Source organism: Emys orbicularis, chromosome 6 (genome assembly GCF_028017835.1).
Source record: "Emys orbicularis isolate rEmyOrb1 chromosome 6, rEmyOrb1.hap1, whole genome shotgun sequence".
NCBI classification, from domain to species: Eukaryota; Metazoa; Chordata; order Testudines; family Emydidae; genus Emys; species Emys orbicularis.
Genome location: NC_088688.1, coordinates 54,376,683 through 54,384,423, shown reverse-complemented (window position 1 = coordinate 54,384,423; position 7,741 = coordinate 54,376,683). Strand labels below are relative to the sequence as shown.

The 7,741-nt window shown below is 42.7% G+C and overlaps 1 pseudogene; it reads left to right on the top strand.

Annotated features, from left to right (window-relative positions):
• Nucleotides 1-6,242: 6,242 nt before the first annotated feature.
• Nucleotides 6,243-7,127, top strand: LOC135879851 (uncharacterized protein K02A2.6-like; annotated as a pseudogene).
• Nucleotides 7,128-7,741: the final 614 nt, after the last annotated feature.

The window sequence follows — 7,741 nt, the reverse complement described above, 5'->3', positions numbered from 1 at the left end:
ATTTAGAACCAGATTTAAAGTGAAGTATATGTGAGAGGCAAGTTGTTAGTATATTAAGTTCACACACACACACAAATCACCACACTTAGTTCAATTAGAGTTAATGTCTCGGTAATGTATGTCCTCACCACTCAAGCAAGGAAATAATAGATTATGGCTGAGATTTTCAAAGGAGCCTGATGTAGTTAAGCACCTAAAACCTATTGAATGTCAGTGGGATTTGGGTTTCTGTCTGCCTCGGGTTGCATCTGCACTGTAGTACGTACCCATGTCCTGACCAAAATCACAGCATAAGGCAACATCTACAGCCAACACATTACCGGTCTCCATACATTATTCCTTTACCATCATGATACTCAGCCATATCAACACACTAATATTCTTTCTAACTCACCTTCAGTTCAACAATATTATTACTCTCACTGCCTTCTCCAATGAACTGAAAATCAAACTGCAGCACACAGCCTTAACTCTGACCTTCCAAAACTAGATTTTTTAATAATTTAAAGACAATTGTAATTTTAAAATAACTGCACTAGTATTATCACATAGTCATAAACCTGGTAGGGAAAAAAATCAGTTGACTACATACTCAATTTCTTACATTTATGTTGTGACTTTCAAAATATCTGACCACTTCTCTAATATACATTTCTAAAGAGAACCATTTACAAATATTATGGAAATTTAAATGTATGCTGTTTCTTAAGTATAGGCAAATATATTTGATGGCAAAATAAAAAGATACACGAGTATGGCATTCAGGTATTAGTTGCCATGTGATTTTTTTCAATTAGTTGATGTGTGCAGTGGACAGGAGTGGTATTGTTTCAGTTGCAGAATTGAAAGTGAGTGTGTTATAGAGGGGAAGTAGCCTGTTGGTGACAATGAGTAGTTATAAGGGTAGTGGGCTAATGCTTGAGACTGCTATTGTGTTGGGTATGTCTGTTTATTATTTATTGAATATTAAAAGAGAAACATCTAGGGAAATGAACAGGATTCAAAGTAATGATAGATATGTGATTATGGATTGGGATCACAATCTTTAATATTCACTGGAGTAACTCCAAAGATACGGGAACTGCTCTCTCCCTAGGATGAACAGTGCTCCAAAATGGGTAGGGAAAGTTGGGCCACGGTTCTTCACATCTCTGCATCAGCCTGCAGAGTGGGACCAGCAGACAATGGGGATTATGCTGCAACTCTTGCAGAGGTAGTGGCCATGCTTCTGTGTTGGGGAGCCAAGTGAATGATTCTTCCCCATGTTGTCCTTGGTGCCGTGTGGAGCTACACAGCTCCGAACTCTGAGCTTTGCCTAACTGGAACAGCTGAACCCTGTATTAGAAAGCATTTTTGCAATTATATTTATGGCTCTCTTAAGAATAAATTTGGAAAAGTACATTGCATAGATGACAGCCAGCACAGATTTGTAAAAGCTAATCATATCAGACAAATGTGTTTATCTTTTTAATGAAATATCTTGGGCTGATAAGAGGCCACTATATTTAATATACCTGGATTTTCCAGGTAGCACTGCACATGATGGATTCTTGTACAAACTCATTAAATATGGGTAAGGCAATAAATTATTATGATGGGTAAATAATTGACTAGTAAATATAAAGCAGAAGATTGGGTTAAAATTATGTATTCATGGTGGAAGTCAGTGAGGAATGGAATGCATCAGGGCTGTATATTGGAAACAGTGTATTTTTATTAATGAGCTAGGTAAATCTAAAATGTGTAAGATCATTACATGTGCAAATTATGCTAGAATAGAATGAAAAGCTAAGAGTCAGGTGGATGTAGCTGTTTTTCTTTGATAATCATGGTAGATTAGGCAAATGGCATTCAGAGCTGGAGTATGAGTTTTAAACCCTGGATTTTGCAGTCTTTATTCAGTAATCAGCCATTAATGAACAGTCATTATCCACGTGAGTGGTCCCATAGCCTTTGATGGGACTAATCACATGAGTAGAGGCCACAGGACTGAGCCGTTAATACGTCTAAATTTTAAAGTTAATAGGAGTGCATTGTAGGATCAAGCTCTATCTAACTACTTAGTAAACCAAAAGCTGTTCATATTTGCATTACAGTGTGACATTTTACATATTTTCATGATGTGGGGTTTGCTGGGTAACCAATCTAAAAGAATAGGAAATGTATTTTTATGGATTTATGTATCCTTATGTTTTTATAGAATCTCAATCAGTATTTCTAAATGCCTAGAGCATTAGAATTTTGTAGTTATCCTATCAAATGCAACAAGGGTCTAATTTGAATGTATGCACTAAAATGCACACAGTTCATAAACTACCTATTAGTATGATAATAGGAGTTCCCTGTAGTTACAGGCTTACAAAGAACAGCTATTATTAGATACAAGTTTGATGACAACATCACACAACACACAGGCTCTACCATACTAGAAATATTACCCTATGTTAAACTAGGATCTGAAATACTCTGAAAAGGTTCCTGGCCTTTCTCTCTCACTTAAAGCAGCCATAATACAGACACGTATAATGATTTGCATTAGCAAACACTGTAAAAGTGGTGAAGAACTTAAGTCAAAGTATTAGACAGTTTTCTGGGTTTGTTTTCATCTTTCCTGCCCAATAGTGGAGCTATTATAAAGTCAAATTAGCAAGGAATTATTGTCATGCATCCTACCCCACTATGAGGAAAATCTGGGTTTATTGTTAAATTTGACTGTTAATGTTAAAAAGGCTGCAGAGAAGCAATTAGAGCATGTTAGCTGCTGTAGTCCTTACACACCCTTTTGCAATCCCATCACAGGTAAAGGGCTGCAGGATCTGTGCAGCAGCATACCCTCTTGTTTTCCTGAATGCTTCAATGGAAATCAGGCTGCCTGCTAACAGGTGACTCTCACTCCTGCATGGCCTTCCCCGCCCAACTCTAGCTTCCTCTCTTGCACAGTAGAGCTGTGCTGTATGTCACGGATACAGGAGATTTGGCTCCCAAAAGTCAGATTCTTGGATCACGTGCTATCCATTGCATTTCGTATTAGAGCTCATGAAAACAAATTACACTGTGGTGAAACTGGTGAGATTCAAAAAAATCCCCATGTCTTTAAGGTTAAGTCTACACTAGAGACCTTGCAGTTGCACCTCTGTAAGATCTCCCATGTAGCTTCTCTATGCCGATAGGAGAGAGATCTCCTGTTGACATAATTAGACAACCCCCAAAGAGCGCTGGTAGCTATGTCGGCAGAAGAGCGTCTCCCACTGACATAGTGCTGTCCACACCAACGCTTCTGTCAGTGAAACTGGTCAGTCAGGGGTGTTGTGTATTTGGTAATAGAACTTCGTTGTTGCTATGGCAACTGAGTTAGATTATTGGGGATAGCCCAGCCAGTTTTGGCTGGTTTGGTTAGTTCAGTGGCTGCTTTTAAGGTTTACAGCTCTCAGTGTCTCAAGTGATTTCTTCCTAAAACTGCTGCCCCCAAGGATACAACGAAGTGGCGACAAGGATGGAATTCCTGTGCTGCCCCAGCAACAGAAGGAAGTAGAAGTCAAGGTTCAAAAAAACAAACAAAAAAACCTTTTTGCTGTTGGAAGGGGGTGAGAACTGGCTTGTTTGCACTGACTGAGCAACCTGAAACTAAAACCATGGCTACACTTACGGGGCTGCTGGAACCTTTTGAGGAGACTATAAAGCAATGGCACGTAAATACTGGAGCGTTTTGAGCTTTTTGTTATTGCAAATGACATTACAGAAGAGAAGAAGTTGCCAATATTCTTAAATGTTGTAGGGGCTAAGATCTACTCCCTGCTACGCAGCTTACTGCACCCTGTTAAGCCTGAGACCAAATCTTACAGTGACATTGTGAAAATCCTGGGGCCCCATTTTTCTCCAAAACCACTGGTAATTTCTGAAAGATATAGGTTCCACAAAAGAGACTGAAAAGAAGATGAAACGGTTGTACAATTTATAGCAACTTTGAAAAGGCTTGCGGAACACTGTGAATTTAAGTAGATATTAAATACGCCCTATGTGACAGGTTAGTGTGTGGCCTGCACAGTGAAGCTATACAGAAGTGCCTATTGACAGAGGATCAGCTTACCTTACAGAAGGCTGTTGATATTGCGGTCTCCATGGAACTGGCTACAAAGGAGGTGCAATACATTGGTGCATCCCCTAGGGTGCATAAGGTGTCACAAGAACCTACCCACAAAACTGTGCGGAGTCAGGAATGTTACCGCTGTGGTAAGCCACGTCACCATGCATCAGAATGCTGGTGTAAGGACCTGGTTTGTTGACACTGTGGCAAAAAGGGACACATTGAGTGTGCCCGTAAACAAAAGAAAAAGAGGCCTGTGGTCTGGCCGACCAAAAAGGGAAACCTGCATACCCTAGAGCAGACCCAGGATGACCAAGGAGACACCTCATCACAAGAAGAAGTGCCACTGCACGTTTTTTCTTTGGCAGTGGGCTCACATGAATAGTGGGTAACCCCGTTATTGGACGGAAAACCTATACGCCTGGAACTGGACACTGGTGCAGCCGTCTCGCTAGTCTCCGAGACTGTGTATAAAGAAAAGCTACAGCATCTTCTGCTTAAGGCAACAAAAACTGTTCTGAAGACGTATACAGGAGAAGCTGTGCCCATGCTGGGCATTATTGATGTTAAGGTGGATCTCAATGGACAGGCTGCTAAATTGCCACTGTTTGTAGTGAGAGGTAATTACCCAGCCTTAATGGGTAGGTCTTGGCTTTGGAAGATTCAGCTGAACTGGGCAGAAGTGCACCAAATGACTAAAGAAGAAACTGATCTGACCGCTATACTAAGGAAACATGCTGCTGTTTTTGGAGAGGATCTGAGAAGTCTGAAGGGAATCACTGTGACATTGAACATTAAACCTGACAGTCAACCAAAATATCTGAAAGCCAGAACTGTGCCATATGCCATCAGGCTAAAAGTTTAAGCGGACCTGGAGTGCCTGGTCACAAATGGAGTCCTAATACCCATAGCCCATGCGCAACTTGTATCATTCCAATAGTGAAGAAAGATGGCTCCCTCCGGATTTGCGGTGATTTTAAAGTCACTGTCAACCCGGTGTTGTGTGCAGAGCAATACCCCCTTCCCCGCATCGATGACCTCTTCGCGGGCCTAGCTGGGGGACAAAAGTTCAGTAAAATTGATCTGAGTCAAGCATATTTACAGATGCACGTCGATGAAAAGTTCCATGATCTGTTGACTATTGTGATGCATAAAGGGCTTTATCGATACTGTCACCTACCCTTCGGAATAACGTTCCCTCCTTGTTCCAGAGGGCTATGGACCAGATCTTGTGTGGCTTGCCAGGAATCCAGTGCTATCTGGACGACATCGTGGTCACCAGAAGGAATGAGGAGGATCACCTAAAGAATTTAGAGGCTACCCTACAAAGACTGGAAGAGTATGGCCTACAACTCCGCAAAGACAAGTGTGAATTCTTCCAGCCCTCTGTTGAATATTTGAGACACATCATTGATGCTACAGGTCTTCGTAAGGCCCCTGCAAAAGTTAAGGCTATTGTGGAGGCTCCCGCTCCTCAAAATGTTAGCCAGCTTCACTCGTTTCTAGGACTATTGAACTACACCTCTACCTCGATAGAACGCTGTCCTCGGGAGCCAAAAAATCTTACCGCATTATAGGTGAAACCGCGTTATATCGAACTTGCTTTGATCCACTGGAGTGCGCAGCCCCGCCCCCTCGGAGCACTGCTTTACCGCGTTATATCTGAATTTGTATTATATGGGGTCGCATTATATCGGGGTAGAGGTGTATTATGGAAAGTTCTCTCAAAGTTAGCCACACTACTAAAACCACTTCACTAACTCCTTGGGCAGAGCAAGGCCTGGAAGTGAACTGAAGCCTGTGATGTTGCATTTAACAAAGCTAAGGGTGCATTGCTAAATTCTGAAGTTCTGACGCACTTTGATCCATCCTTACCCTTGCAGTTGGCCTGCGATGCCTCCCCTTATGGAGTGGGTGCGGTCGTGTCGCACAATATGCCTTCAGGAGAAGAGAGACCTATTGTTTTTGCTTCACGCACTCTAAGCAAAGCAGAAACTAACTATGCCCAAATCGAACATGAGGCATTGGGAATTGTTTTCAGAATTTGGAAGTTTCATTAGTACTCTTCGAACAGAAGTTTACTCTTTTCACAGACCATCGACCTCTGACTTCAATTTTTGGACTCCACACAGGCATTCCCCCTTTAGCTGCTAGTTGTATGCAACGTTGGGCATTTTTGCTTTCCACGCACACATATGAAATCAAATATCGGAAATCCACTCTGCACGGCAATGAGGATGGTCTCTCAAGGTTGCCTTTGCCAGTCAAACATCAAGATATTGCCCAGAAGGAAATCTTTTACTTTGAACAGGTAGAGAATACACCCATCACTGCTACTCAGGTAAAGAAGGCAACTCACGTTGACCCAGTAGTGTCCCAAGTTATGGACCCAGTGATGCATGGAACATCTCGACGAGCCTCTCCGGTCTCACCCGACCTTGTTACCTATATGTCCAGGAGGACGGAGTTATCAATCCAATCTGGTTGCTTGTTGTGGGGGAGACGTGTCATTATCCCACCACCACTGAGATCACAGATGTTAGAACAGCTACATTCCGGTCACTGTGGAATAGTGCGCATGAAGGAAATTGCATGAAGCTATTTTTGGTGGCCTGGATTGGACAGTGCTATTGAAGAGAAGGCAAGAGCTTGTATGTCATGTCAGGGTGTGAGGAATGCACCCCAGTGGGCACCCCTACACCCATGGGACTGGCCTGAAAACCCGTGGCAACGTATTCATGTTGACTTCACTGGTCCCCTTCAATGAAGCATGTTCTTGGGGGTGGTAGATGCCCATTCTAAATGGCCAGAAGTTTCTCTAATGCTGTCCACTACTGCAGAGAGTACTATCCAAAAACTATGGGGACTCTTTAGTTGTTTTGGTCTGCCAGAACAACCTGTGAGTGACAACGGACCGCAGTTCCTCTCTCAGGAGTTTCAAAATTTTATGAAGGCAAATGGGATACACCACATCACTTCAGCACCATATCATCCATCCACCAATGGATTAGCTGAAAGATTTGTGCAGACAAAGAAACAAGCTTTGAAATCAGCAAGGGGACAATTATCCATTCAAAAGCGTCTGGACATCTTCTTACTATCCTACAGCAACACACCTCATGCTACGACCAAGGCATCCCCAGCCTTTCTAATGATGGGACGACAGCTGCACACTTGCTTTGATATGCTGAAACCTTCTGAACCCTGACAAATTGTGCAACATCAGCAGCAAGATTAAGTCATCAGGCATGCACCCAGAGCAAAAGACTGAACCTTTAGCCCAGGACAGCCAGTTTTGGCTCGGAATTATACTTCTAGAGCTAACTGGGTCCCTGCCACTGTCATCGCTCAAACAGGACCTGTTTCCTACACACTCCAGACTGCAGAGGATCTCACCTGGCGGCGACATGTAGATCAGCTGTTGCCAGGTCATACCAGTCCTCAGGACACATCTTCAGTTGAGTTGCCTGACTTCACCGCTTCCGTCGAGACACCGAATCAAGAGTCACCTGTTCACTATGCAAGAGGATAAATGGACACAAGTCAGATATCAGGAATGGCAATATACAAAAACCTGTAGGAGAACACTTCAACCTCCCTGGCCACACAATAGCAGATGTAAAGGTAGCCATCTTACAGCAAAAAAACTTCAGGACC